Source organism: Arachis hypogaea, chromosome 10, assembly GCF_003086295.3.
Source record: "Arachis hypogaea cultivar Tifrunner chromosome 10, arahy.Tifrunner.gnm2.J5K5, whole genome shotgun sequence".
NCBI lineage: Eukaryota > Viridiplantae > Streptophyta > Magnoliopsida > Fabales > Fabaceae > Arachis > Arachis hypogaea.
Window position 1 is genome coordinate 91,085,837 of NC_092045.1, and position 13,909 is coordinate 91,099,745.

Consider the following 13,909-nt stretch of genomic DNA (forward strand, 5'->3'; position numbering starts at 1 on the left):
AGACCCGTCACCGAGGCAGACATCTCCACTGCAAAAAAGCAAACGAGGTCGGTTAGTTACTACAAATTGTTAAGCAAAAGCAAAAAGACAAGGGACAAGTAAAGGCTTCTCACAAATATAATTACGACCGGCCTCCCGATCACCCATGAGAAGGTGAGGATTTACATGATTCCTCCCAAAGACTGCCATCAACACATCGGCAATCTTCCTATCCACCGCAGGCATGCCCCTATAGGTTACCTTAACAAAGGCGTTTGACCCCGCTCCGAAACTCCAATAGGTCGGAATAAGGCGTACCCCCTCCAACGACAGCCAAAAAGGATGACGACCTTCGGCAGGGCGGACCTTGAAATATTTGTCCTTAAACCCATGATAGGAGTCTTCAAATAAACCAAAAATCCTCCGACCTTGGGCAGACCGGAAGGACATGAACCCCTTTTTATGCTTCCCCTCCTTCGAAGGGTTAGTAAGGTTGAAGAAGAAAAGGAAGACATCTACAGACACCGGGAGCTCAAGATACTCGCAAACCATCTCGAAACAGTGGATTGAGGCCCAGCTGTTCGGATGCAACTGCGACGGCACCACGGACACACGGCTTAAAAGCGCCATCTGAAAGGCAGAAAATGGGATACGAACCCCAACTTGAGTAAACATGGACTTGTAGAACCAAATCCAGTCGGCTACTCGGGGGTGATGGAGATTGATCTCGTACAACCGCTCGTGAGGAGCCGGGACAAAGACGTCATAATTAGATTCTTCATCAGTCCCTCCGCACAAGTACTCGGCTTGTCGGAACTCGGTGAGTTCCTCCTCACCCATTTGGTTGGGCGAATCCTTCACGTCGGAAACGACCCAAGCATAGGGATCGTACGCAGCGGGAGAAGGAGAAGCCCGGGAGACCGTGCGAGCCATACCTACATGGGGGGACCATCCAGTCAGTCTAAGAGATCGGTTGCTCAGGCCGAGCACAGACGCTACCCCCACTACTCCCCAACTAAGGATGAAACACTATAAGTGGACAGGGAAAAGCCTACCCTGGAATGATATCCCCCCCTAACGTGTATAACCACCATTGAAAGGCTACATAACAACAATAAAAACCAGACAGCAAGCATGCAAGAACGAAGCACAAAAGAAAAGAATTTGAAGAATTACCTGAATTGATGGAAAGAGGATGAAATTGCAAGTTTGGGAAGATACAAGGAGGATGTACGAAACCACCGCAGCAACGCTCTGAAATCTTGTAACAAGGCAAAGGAAGGAGAGAGATAGAAAGTAGGAAGAAATGCAGAAACATAAAACCAATTGTTTAAAAACCTGCCTCCCAAGAAGCGCGAAACACCTGGGGGCAGAATGGTCTTTGCAAATGGGGTTTTTCCACCCCATTATGAGCATTTAATGCTTCGCACAAGGAACGATACGGCGAAACGGTTGCTTATGCAAACCAAGGGACACGCGCGTTAAGGGCACATTCTCCCCACGTGCGGCCGAGTTGACGAGAACAAACGAAACATGAGACGACACGCCACTAATAGTCCCCACGACTACCACTGGCACGTGGGGGCACTGTTACGGCCCAGCCCAAACGGCTCGCGGGTCAACTCGACCCGATGACAACCCGACCCGGACGACCGGATGCGAACGGATCACAACGCGACCCGGACACGCGTCCCTGACAGCTCCTCGCTACAGCTGTGAGGAAGCTTCGAGGAAGGTTGGTCTGTCCTCGTAGGGCCCACCTCTGACACGATATAAATAGGGAAGGACCTGCCCTTCCCTCGAGGTACGTCACCTTTTCACCTAATATCCCTCCACCTGCGCACAGACTGACTAGATCGTCGGAGTGTCTTTGCAAGTGGCACCCCCCTTTTTCTCTCACAACAAGTGCTCGGCTTCACGGCCAACCGGAGCCCTACACAATCGCGACTGAGGAATCCTCGCTCTCATTAACCATCACCCGACCAGTCCGGAAACTGACTACCGAACAGAATCCATCACCTTTCTTAAATGAAAACTGTTTTTATTACAAAAGAACAAGAAGTACAGGATTTCGAATTCATCTTTAAAACTAGCTTAATTAGTTTGATGTGGTGACAATACGTTTTGTTTTCTGAATGTATGCTTAAACAGTGCATATGTCTTTTGAATTTGTGGTTCATGAATGTTGGCTCTTGAAAGAATGATGAAAAAGGAGACATGTTACTGAGGATCTGAAAAATCATAAAAATGATTCTTGAAGCAAGAAAAAGCAGTGAATACAAAAAAAGGAGAAAAGAAAACGAAAAAAAGAAGAGAGAGAGAAAAGAGAAAAAGAAAGAAATAAAGTTGTGATCCAAGGCAAAAAGAGTGTGCTTAAGAACCCTGGACACCTCTAATTGGGGACTCTAGCAAAGCTGAGTCACAATCTGAAAAGGTTCACCCAATTATGTGTCTGTGGCATGTATGTATCTGGTGGTAATACTGGAAGACAGAGTGCTTTGGGCCACGGCCAAGACTCATAAAGTAGCTGTGTTCAAGAATCATCATACTTAACTAGGAGAATCAATAACACTATCTGGACTCTGAGTTCCTAGAGAAGCCAATCATTCTGAATTTCAAAGGATAAAGTGAGATGCCAAAACTGTTCAGAGGCAAAAAGCTACTAGTCCCGCTCATCTAATTGGAGCTAAGTTTCATTGATAATTTGGAGTCTATAGTATATTCTCTTCTTTTTATCTTATTTGATTTTCAGTTGCTTGGGGACAAGCAACAATTTAAGTTTGGTGTTGTGATGAGCGGATAATTTATACGCTTTTTGGCATTGTTTTTAGTATGTTTCTAGTAGGATTTAGTTAGTTTTTGGTATATTTTTATTAGTTTTTAGTCAAAAATCACCTTTCTGGACTTTACTATGAGTTTGTGTGTTTTTCTGTGATTTCAGGTATTTTCTGGCTGAAATTGAGGGAACTGAGCAAAAATCTGATTCAGAGACTGAAAAGGACTGCAGATGCTGTTGGATTCTGACTTCCCTACACTCAAAGTGGATTTTCTGGAGCTACAGAAGCCCAATTGGCGCGCTCTCAACGGCTTTGGAAAGTAGACATCCTGGGCTTTCCAGCAATATATGATAGTCCATACTTTGCTCAAGATTTGATGGCCCAAACCGGCGTCCAAAGTCACCCTCAGAATTTCATGCGTTAAACGTCGGAACTGGCACAAGAATGGGAGTTAAACGCCCAAACTGGCATAAAAACTGGCGTTTAACTCCAAGAAGAGTCTCTACACGAAAATGCTTCAATGCTCAGCCCAAGCACACACCAAGTGGGCCCGGAAGTGGATTTTTATGTCATTTACTCATCTCTGTAAACCCTAGGCTACTAGTTCTCTATAAGTAGGACCTTTTACTATTGTATTTTCATCTTGGTTCTTCTGGTTCCCTCCCTGGGGCCGAAACCAATGATCACTTTTGTTCTTATGTATTTTTCAACGGTGGAGTTTCTACACACCATAGATTAAGGTGTGGAGCTCTGCTGTACCTCGAGTATTAATGCAATTACTATTGTTCTTCTATTCAATTCCGCTTGTTCTTGTTCTAAGATATCACTTGTTCTTCAACTTGATGAATGTGATGATCCGTGACACTCATCATCATTCTCACCTATGAACGTGTGCCTGACAACCACCTCCGTTCTACCATAGATTGGGTGGATATCTCTTGGATTCCTGATACACTATGCATGGTTGATCGCCTGACAACCGAGCGCTCGCCTGACAACCGAGCCAGCCATTCCGTGAGATCAGAGTCTTCGTGGTATAGGCTAGAACTGATGGCGGCGTTCAAGAGAATCTGGAAGGTCTAACCTTGTCTGTGGTATTCTGAGTAGGATTCAATGATTGAACGACTGTGACGTGCTTCAAACTCCTGAAGGCGGGGCGTTAGTGACAGACGCAAAAGAATCACTGGATTCTATTCCGGCCTGATTGAGAACCGACAGATGGATAGCCGTGCCGTGACAGGGTGCGTTGAACATTTCCAATGAGAGGATGGGAGGTAGCCACTGACAACGGTGAAACCCTTGCATAAGCTTGCCATGGAAAGGAGTAAGAAGGATTGGATGAAGACAGTAGGAAAGCAGAGAGATGGAAGGGACACAGCATCTTCATGCGCTTATCTGAAATTCCTACCAATGAATTACATAAGTATCTCTATCTTTATCTTTATGTTTTATTCGTATATCACCTATACCCATTTGAGTCTGCCTGACTAAGATTTACAAGGTGACTATAGCTTGCTTCATACTAACAATCTCTGTGGGATCGACCCTTACTCGCGTAAGGTTTATTACTTGGACGACCCAGTACACTTGCTGGTTAGTTGTGCGAAGTTGTGATACAGAGTTGAGATTGCAATGAGCGTACCATGTTGATGGCGCCATTGATGATCACAATTTCGTGCACCACTTGTAAATTGGTAAAGGAAACAAGTGGCGCGTTACAAACGAACCGGTTTCCACTAAACAAGGAAGCTTTTCAAAACTTCATTTAAAAAAGCGCATGCCAACTTTTAAATTAACTGCGTCAAAATCGAACAACGGTTTCAATATCAATCAAGCAACAGAAAGCAAATCCCGTTTAATATTTCTTCCAAGAGAATTCAAAAATTCTTTAAACAAAGTTTGAAATAAGACTCCAAAAGTATACTTGAAATCACCATCTCAGAAGGATATTCAAGAAAATTAGAATGTACTTGAAAAGGAGTCAAGCCATACGAGAAAGCATCATAAATCAAGATAGTTTAAACAAGATCCACTAGGCACGAGTCATCAAACAAGCTTTCAATTGATCCAAAAGAATACAAAAGTCATAGGAAAAGACAACTCAATCATTAGTAATTTCTCAAGGATAAATCTTTGACTAAAAACTCTTGTAAAGACAATGAGAGGATAAATGATGCACTATTTTGAAACGAATCAAACTAACTCACATAAGAACGAGATTCACAAGATTGGAAAAACCAAGATCAATAGTAATGCTCACAAGATGTAAGAGATCAGTTAAAAACAAGGTCAAGCATGACATTCATGGAGATGGAAAGCTTAAGAGAGAATGAGTCCGTTCATAAGAAGAAAGCTATGAGTCCAACACTTTCAAAAGAACAACAATGGCATAAACCATATAGCATGTTAAATCAAACTCAATTCAAAATAAGTTAAGTAAAGCTTATCAAACGAAACTCAACCGGAATAAAAGCAAAAAATCCTTCCTTTCCAAAATTTTAAAAAAATATCCAAATACATAATCAAATGAAGATGTGCATTGGAACTAAAGTAAAATTTCTAGAAAGTCAGATTGTAATTTAAAGCAAATGCAGTTCCATAAACTAGTAAAAATACAGGTGATGTATTAGAAATAAATAGTTGTTAAAGTGTATAAGAAATCTTCAAAGTTTCACATATAGAATAGTGTATATCTAGTCAACAACAATTTTTATAAAAATCTCAAAATTAGCTGTAATCACTGTCAAATAAAAGGAAGATTGAATCAACAATTTCTCAGAGAATGGACTCGGAATCCAGAGTTAAAATGCACAACGCATTAGGACAAGTTCAAAGCTATAGCAAGGAATACATGAATCAAGAAGGACTCAAACAGAGAAAGATAGATGCAATAGGGTTTCAAACAAGCACACACACTTTAAGATCAAACAAGAATGCATATGAATAGAGGAATAGAGTTGGAAAATCAAACCACGTTTCTAAAGGATTAGTAACCAAGAACTTCAAGTTAGGATACGAAAGAATAGGTCGACTCGAATAGAATTCAAGACGCACAACTAAATAGACTCGAGAAATAGTTTCCAACGTTCCCAAAACCCGCGATTCACTTTACTCGAAACTCGTATATCGCCTATGATAACCCATCAATGCTCTCATGTACATAATTCACTAGTATTAAGCCGGCCAAACTCAATACCAAGAATTATGCAATGCAAGACTAATGGCGTTAATCAATAGATAGTCATGTGCATAAAGCTCTAATTCTCGTCATTCGACAAGACCTAATACATGACAAACGCTCAGAGTATGCAATTGACGCATAGTCGATCCATCCCTCAAGCTCTACAGGAAGGACTGCTCTGATACCATAATTAACACCCTAACTACCAAAGCTCACGCTTCCGGCTGCGCTACTCTGATAGCTCGGACATTACGACGACACTTATACTATTTAATATTAAAATATGAGCCTGTTTAATATTTTAAACCGCGAAACTAATCCCAAAAATACTTTCATCCGATAACATACATCCATAGATACCATACAACTTACAAAAACTCATAGAGTACATCCGTATATATATATATATATATATATTACAAACATTAACAAATACAATTCCTAACCCTCTCATAGAATATATCAAGATAAAGGCGAGGGTACAATAAACCATAACTAAGATAATACAGAGCATCACAACAATAACTAAATAAGCTCTTCGTGACTTCTGCACCTATATCCTGAAAGGGGAAAATGTAAAGGGGTGAGAACATTATCCTCGAAAGGGTTCTCAGTAAAGGGTTATTGGGAATTACTGTAATAGGATACGTGAAGATAAATCGTACCAGTGATTAATAACCGTCTTATGCCTCTTTTCAAAAAACAAAGGTTTACAATAAAAGAGAAATCTGAAATCCTTTTCCGAAAGAGGAACCATTCAATTCTCAAAAACTCAAAACCCTTTCAAAATGATTTATCTATGCCGAACCAAAATAGCCTTTCATTTTTTATTCCAAACCAGAAACACAAGACCAAAACCAACCATCGGCCCATCTCATTTCAACCACGGCCCTAGGCCCAAACAAATCCAACCAACAACCAATCACCACAGTCCAACAGAATCTCAATCGAAAACACCAGTAGGAAGGTTCAAGCACAAACAAATAGTTACAGCAAGTAGAACAATTAGCAATTAATCTCAAGTAATCACATAGGCAAACCAAGTACAATATGCACACCCAAACAATGTCACATAAATGCATATGATGCATGCCTGTCCCTAGTGGCTGATTGATGAGCGGATAATTTATACGCTTTTTGGCATTGTTTTTAGGTAGTTTTTAGTATGATCTAGTTACTTTTAGGGATGTTTTCATTAGTTTTTATGCTAAATTTATATTTCTGGACTTTACTATAAGTTTGTGTGTTTTTCTTTGATTTCAGGTATTTTCTGGCTGAAATTGAGGGACCTGAGCAAAACTCTGATAGGAGGCTGACAAAGGACTGCTGATGCTGTTGGAATCTGACCTCCCTGCATTCGAAATGTTTTTTCTGGAGCTACAAAACTTCAAATGGCGCTCTCTCAATGGCGATAGAAAGTAGACATCCAGAGCTTTCCAGCAATATATAACAGTCTATACTTTATTCGTGATTAGATGACGTAAACTGGTGCTCAACGCCAGTTCCATGCTGCATTCTGGAGTCAAACGCCAGAAACACGTCACGAACCAGAGTTGAACGCCCAAAACACGTTACAACTTGGCGTTCAACTCCAGAAGAAGCTCAGCTTGTGGATAGTTCAAGCTCAGCCCAAGCACACACCAAGTGGGCCCTGGAAGTGGATTTCTGCATTAATTAATTACTTCTGTAAACCCTAGTAGCTAGTTTAGTATAAATAGAACTTTTTACCTTTGTATTATTCATCTTGGATTGTATTATTCGGTCTTCTGACCACATTTGGGGGCTGGCCATTTGGCCATGCCTAAACCTTCATCACTTATGTATTTTCAATGGTGGAGTTTCTACACATCATAGATTAAGGGTGTGGAGCTCTGCTGTACCTCAAGTTTCAATGCAATTACTACTATTTTCTATTCAATTCCGCTTGTTCTTATTCTAAGATATTCGTTGCACTTCAACATGATGAATGTGATGATCTGTGACACTCATCATCATTCTCACCTATTAACGCATGACTGACAACCACTTCCGTTCTACCTTAGACCGGGCGCATATCTCTTGGATTCCTTAATTAGAATCTTCGTGGTATAAGCTAGAATTGATGGCAGCATTCATAGGAATCCGGAAAGTCTAACCTTGTCTGTGGTATTCCGAGTAGGATTCCAGAATTGAATGACTGTGACGAGCTTCAAATTCGCGATTGCTGGGCGTGATGACAAACGCAAAAGAATCAACGGATTCTATTCCAACATGATCGAGAACCGACAGATGATTAGCCGTGCTGTAACAGAGCATTTGGACCATTTTCACTGAGAGGATGGGATGTAGCCATTGACAATGGTGATGCCCTACATACAGCTTGCCATAGAAAGGAGTGACAAAGATTGGATAAAAGCAGTAGGAAAGCAGAGATTCAGAAGGAACATAGCACCTCCATACACTTATCTGAAATTCCCACTATTGAATTATATGAGTAACTATTTACTATTTTATTCCTTCGCGTATACTATATTTTCTTAATACAGTTGAATCTGCCTGACTGGGATTTACAAGATGACCATAGCTTGCTTCATACCAACAATCTCTGTGGGATCGACCCTTACTTACGTAAGGTATTACTTGGACCACCCAGTACACTTGCTGGTTAGTTGAGCGGAGTTGTGACAAAGTGTGATTCACGTTTGAGAGCACCAAGCCTTTGGAGCCATTGTTGATGATCACAATTCCGCCTATCAAGTTTTTGGCGCCGTTGCCGGGGATTGTTCGAGTATGGACAACTGACGGTTCATCTTGTTGCTCAGATTAGGTAATTTTCTTTTTATTTTATTTTCAAAAAAAAAGGTTTTCAAAAATCTTTCAAAATTTTTTTCTCTTTTTCGTTTTCCTAAAGAATTTTTTCAAAAATAATAATAGTAATAATAATAATAATAATAAATCATAAAATCATAAAAACCAAAAATATTTTGTGTTTCTTGTTTGAGTCTTGTGTCAATTTTTAAGTTTGTTGTCAATTGCATATTCATATTGTTCTTGCATTTTTTTCGAAAAATTCATGCATTCATGGTGTTCTTCATGATCTTCAAGTTGTTCTTGGTAAGTCTTCTTGTTTGATCTTGATGTTTTCTTGTTTTGTGTCTTTTGTTTTTTTCATGTGCATCTTTGCAGTCATATTTTCTAAGCATTAAAGATTTCTAAGTTTGGTGTCTTGCATGTTTTCTTCGCATCAAAAATTTTTCAAAAATATGTTCTTGATGTTCATCATGATCTTCAAAGTGTTCTTGGTGTTCATCTTGACATTCATAGTGTTCTTGCATGCATTCATTATTTTAATCTAAAATTTTCATGCATTGAGTCTTTTTGTTATTTTTCTCTCATGATTAAAAATTCAAAAATTAAAAAAATATCTTATCCTTATTTTTCTCATAAATTTCGAAATTTTAGGTTGACTTAGTTAAAAAATTTTAAAATTAGTTGTTTCTTATGAGTCAAGTCAAAATTTCAAATTTAAAAATCTTATCTTTTCAAAATCTTTTTCAAAAATCAATTCTTTTTCATTTTTTATTTATTTTCGAATTTTCTATTTTAATTTTTTCAAAAAAAAATCTTTTTCTTAAGAAAGTTATGCTAACAAGTAATGTGATTGATTCAAAAATTTGAAGTTTGTTACTTTCTTGTTAAGAAAGGTTCAATCTTTGAATTCTAGAATCATATCTTTTAGTTCTTGTTAGTCAAGTAATCAATTTTAATTTTAAAAATTAAATCTTTTTAATCATATCTTTTTATCATATCTTTTTTTTAATTTTATCTTTTTCAAAAATTTGATTTTAAAATATCTTATCTATCTTTTTATCTTCTTATCTTTTCAAATTTGATTTCAATATCTTTTTCAACTAACTATTTGACTTTTTGTTTGTTTCTTATCTTTTTCAAAACCACCTAACTACTTCTCCCTCTCTAATTTTCGAAAATATCTCACCTCTTTTTCAAAATTCTTTTTAATTAATTAACTAATTATTTTAAATTTTAATTTTAATTCTATCTCATCTTTAATTTTCGAAAATCATTAACTCCTTTTCAAAATTAATTTTCGAATTCTCTCTCTCATCTTCTTCTATTTATTTATCTATTTACTAACACTTCTCTTCACCTCTTCTCATCTCAAATCACTGCCCCTATCCTTACCCGTGTGTTTAGATTATTCCTTCTTCTTAATCCTTAGCCCCTTTCTTCTTCTACTAATAATAAGGATCCTCTTTACTGTGACATAGAGGATTCCTCTTCCTTTTCTTTTTCTCTTCTCTTTCATATGAGCAAGAACAATGAAAAATTTTGAGCTGATCCTGAACCTGAAAGGACTCTGAAGAGAAAACTAAGAGAAGCTAAATTACAACAATCCAGAGGCAACCTTTCTAAAATTTTCGAACAAGAGAAGGAGATGGCAGCCGAACCCAACAACAATAATGCAAGGAGGATGCTTGGTGATTTTACTAAACCCACATCCAAGTTTGATGGAAGAAGCATCTCAATTCCTGCCATTGGAGCAAACAATTTTGAGCTGAAACCTCAATTAGTTGCTCTAATGCAACAGAACTGCAAGTTTCATGGACTTCCATCTGAAGATCCTTACCAGTTTTTAACTGAGTTCTTACATATTTGTGAGACTGTTAAGACGAATGGAGTAGATCCTGAAGTCTACATGCTCATGCTTTTCCCTTTTGCTGTACGAGACAAAGCTAGAACATGGTTGGACTCACAACCTAAAGATAGCCTGGACTCCTGGGATAAGCTGGTCACGGCCTTCTTGGATAAATTATTTCCTCCTCAAAAGCTGAGCAAGTTTAGAGTGGATGTTCAGACCTTCAAGCAAAAAGATGGTGAATCCCTCTATGAAGCTTGGGAAAGATACAAGCAGATGACCAAAAAGTGTCCTTCTGACATGTATTCAGAATGGACCATATTAGATATATTCTATTATGGTCTATCTGAGTTTTCCAAGATGTCATTGGACCATTCTGCAGGTTGATCCATTCACCTAAAGAAAACGCCTGCAGAAGCTCAAGAACTTATTGACATGGTTGCAAATAACCAATTCATGTACACTTCTGAGAGGAATTTCGTGAATAATGGGACGCCTCAGAGGAAGGGAATTCTTGAAATTGATGCTCTGAATGCCATATTAGCTCAGAACAAAGTGTTGACCCAGCAAGTCAACATGATCTCTCAAAGTCTGAATGGATGGCAAAATGCATCCAACAGTACTAAAGAGACAGCTTCTGAAGAAGCTTATGATCCTGAGAACCCTGCAATGGCAGAGGTTAATTACATGGGTGAACCTTATGGAAACACCTATAATTCATCATGGAGAAATCATCCAAACTTCTCATGGAAGGATCAACAAAAGCCTTAAGAAGGCTTTAATAATGGTGGAAGAAACAGGCTCAGCAATAACAAGCCTTTTCCATCATCTTCTCAGCAACAGACAGAGAATTATGAGCAGAGCCCCTCTAATTTAGCAAACTTAGTCTCTGATTTGTCAAAGGCCACTTTAAGTTTCATGAGTGAGACAAGATCCTCCATTAGAAATTTGGAGGCACAAGTGGGCCAGCTGAATAAGAAAGTAACTGAAATTCCTCCTAGTACTCTCCCAAGCAATATGGAAGAGAATCCAAAAAGAGAGAGCAAGGCCATTGACATAGTCAATATGGCCGAATGCAAGGAGGATGGGGAGGACGTGAATCCCAATGAGGAAGACCTCATGGGACGCCTCTCAAGTAAGAAGGAGTTCCCTATTGAGGACCCAAAGAAATCTGAGGCTCATATAGAGACCATAGAGATTCCATTAAATCTTCTTCTGCCATTCATGAGCTCTGAAGATTATTCGTCGTCTGAAGAGGATGAAGATGTAACTGGAGAGCAAGTTGCTTAATATCTAGGAGCCATCATGAAGCTGAATGCCAAGTTATTTGGTAATGAGACTTGGGAAGGTGAACCTCCCTTGCTCATTAGTGAACTTGATACATGGGTTCAGCAAACTTTACCTCAAAAGAAACAAGATCCAGGCAAATTCTTAATACCCTGTACCATAGGCACTATGACCTTTAACAAGGCTCTGTGTGACCTGGGTTCAGGCATAAATCTTATGCCACTCTCTGTAATGGAGAAACTAGGGATCATTGAGGTACAGCCTGCCATATTCTCATTACAAATGGCAGACAAGTCAGTAAGACAAGCTTATGGATTGGTAGAGGACGTGCTAGTGAAGGTTGAAGGCCTTTACATCCCTACTGATTTCATAATCTTAGACACTAGAAAGGATGAGGATGAATGCATAATCCTTGGAAGACCTTTCCTAGCCACAGCAGAAGCTATGATAGATGTTAACAGAGGAGAATTAGTCCTTCAATTGAATAGGGACTACCTTGTGTTTAAGGCACACGGCTATCCTTCTGTAACAAGGGATAGTAAGCATGCAGAGCTTCTCTCAGTACAGAGTCAAATAGAGCCCCCACAGTCAAACTCTAAGTTTGGTGTTGGGAGGCCACAACCAAACTCTAAGTTTGGTATTGAATCCCCACAACCAAACTCTAAGTTTGGTGTTGGGGCTATACAACATTGACCTGATCACCTGTGAGGCTCCATGAGAGCCCACTGTCAAGCTAGTGACATTAAAGGACTTATTAGGAGGCAACCCAATTTTTATTTATCTAATTTTATTTTTTATTTTATTGTTCTTTTATGTTTTATTAGGTTCATGATCATGTGGAGTCACGAAAAAAATATAAAAATTAAAAACAGAATCAAAAACAGCAAGAGAAAAATCGCACCCTGGAGGAAGGACTTACTAGCGTTTAAACGCCAGTAAGGAGCATCTAGCTGGCGTTCAACGCCAGAACAGAGCATGGATCTGGCGTTGAACGCCAGAAACAAGCAACACCCTGGCGTTCAAACGCCAGGAACGCACCCTAAGGAGAGCTGGCGCTGAACGCCAGAAACAAGCATGGAACTGGCATTCAACGCCAGAAACATGCTGCACATGGGCGTTGAACGCCCAGAACATGCATCACTTCGGCGTTTAAATGCCAGAATTGCATGGAAAGGCATTTTACATGCCTAATTGGTGCAGGGATGTAAATCCTTGACACCTTAGGATCTGTGGACCCCACAGGATCATCTCAGGATCTGTGGACCCCACAGGATCCCCACCTACCATATTCTCACCTTACCTCCTAATAATCCTATAACACACTTTCCCAAAAACCCTTCACCAATCACCTTAATCTCTCTTCCCAATTACCCTCTTCACCACTCACATCCATCCACTCTTTCCCATAAACCCCACCTACCTTCAAAATTCAAAATTCTTTCCCACCCAAACCCACCCTAAATAGCCGAACCAACTCCCTCTCCCCTCACTATATAAACCCCTCCATTCTTCTTCATTTTCACACAACACAACCCTCTCTTCTCCTTCTTGGCTGAATACACCTCTCCTCCATATTTTCTTCTTCTTCTCTTCTTTCTTCTCTTGCTCGAGGGCGAGCAATATTTTAAGTTTGGTGTGGTAAAAGCATAAGATTTTTGTTTTTCCATTACCATTAGTGGCACCTAAGGCCGGAGAAACCTCTAAAAAAGGGCAAGGGAAGACAAAAGCTTCCACCTCCGAGTCACGGGAGATGGAAAGATTCATCTTCAAAGCCCATCAAGACCACTTCTATGATGTTGTGGCCAAGAAGAAGGTGATCCCCGAGGTCCCTTTCAAGCTCAAGAAAAATGAGTATCCGGAGATCCGACATGAGATCCAAAGGAGAGGTTGGGAAGTTCTAACCAACATCATCCAACAAGTCGGAATCTTAATGGTTCAAGAGTTCTATGCCAATGCATGGATCACTAGGAACCATGATCAAAGTAAGAACCCAAACCCAAAGAATTATCTTACAATGGTTCGGGGAAAATACTTAGATTTTAGTCCGGA

The 13,909-nt window shown here is 39.5% G+C and overlaps 1 non-coding gene across 1 annotated transcript; it reads right to left on the reverse strand.

The window, feature by feature from the left end:
* Positions 1-10,771: 10,771 nt before the first annotated feature.
* LOC112718490 (small nucleolar RNA R71) lies at positions 10,772-10,875 on the reverse strand. Its single transcript, XR_003160829.1, has one exon. It is a non-coding gene; the product is annotated as a small nucleolar RNA R71 (small nucleolar RNA).
* Positions 10,876-13,909: the final 3,034 nt, after the last annotated feature.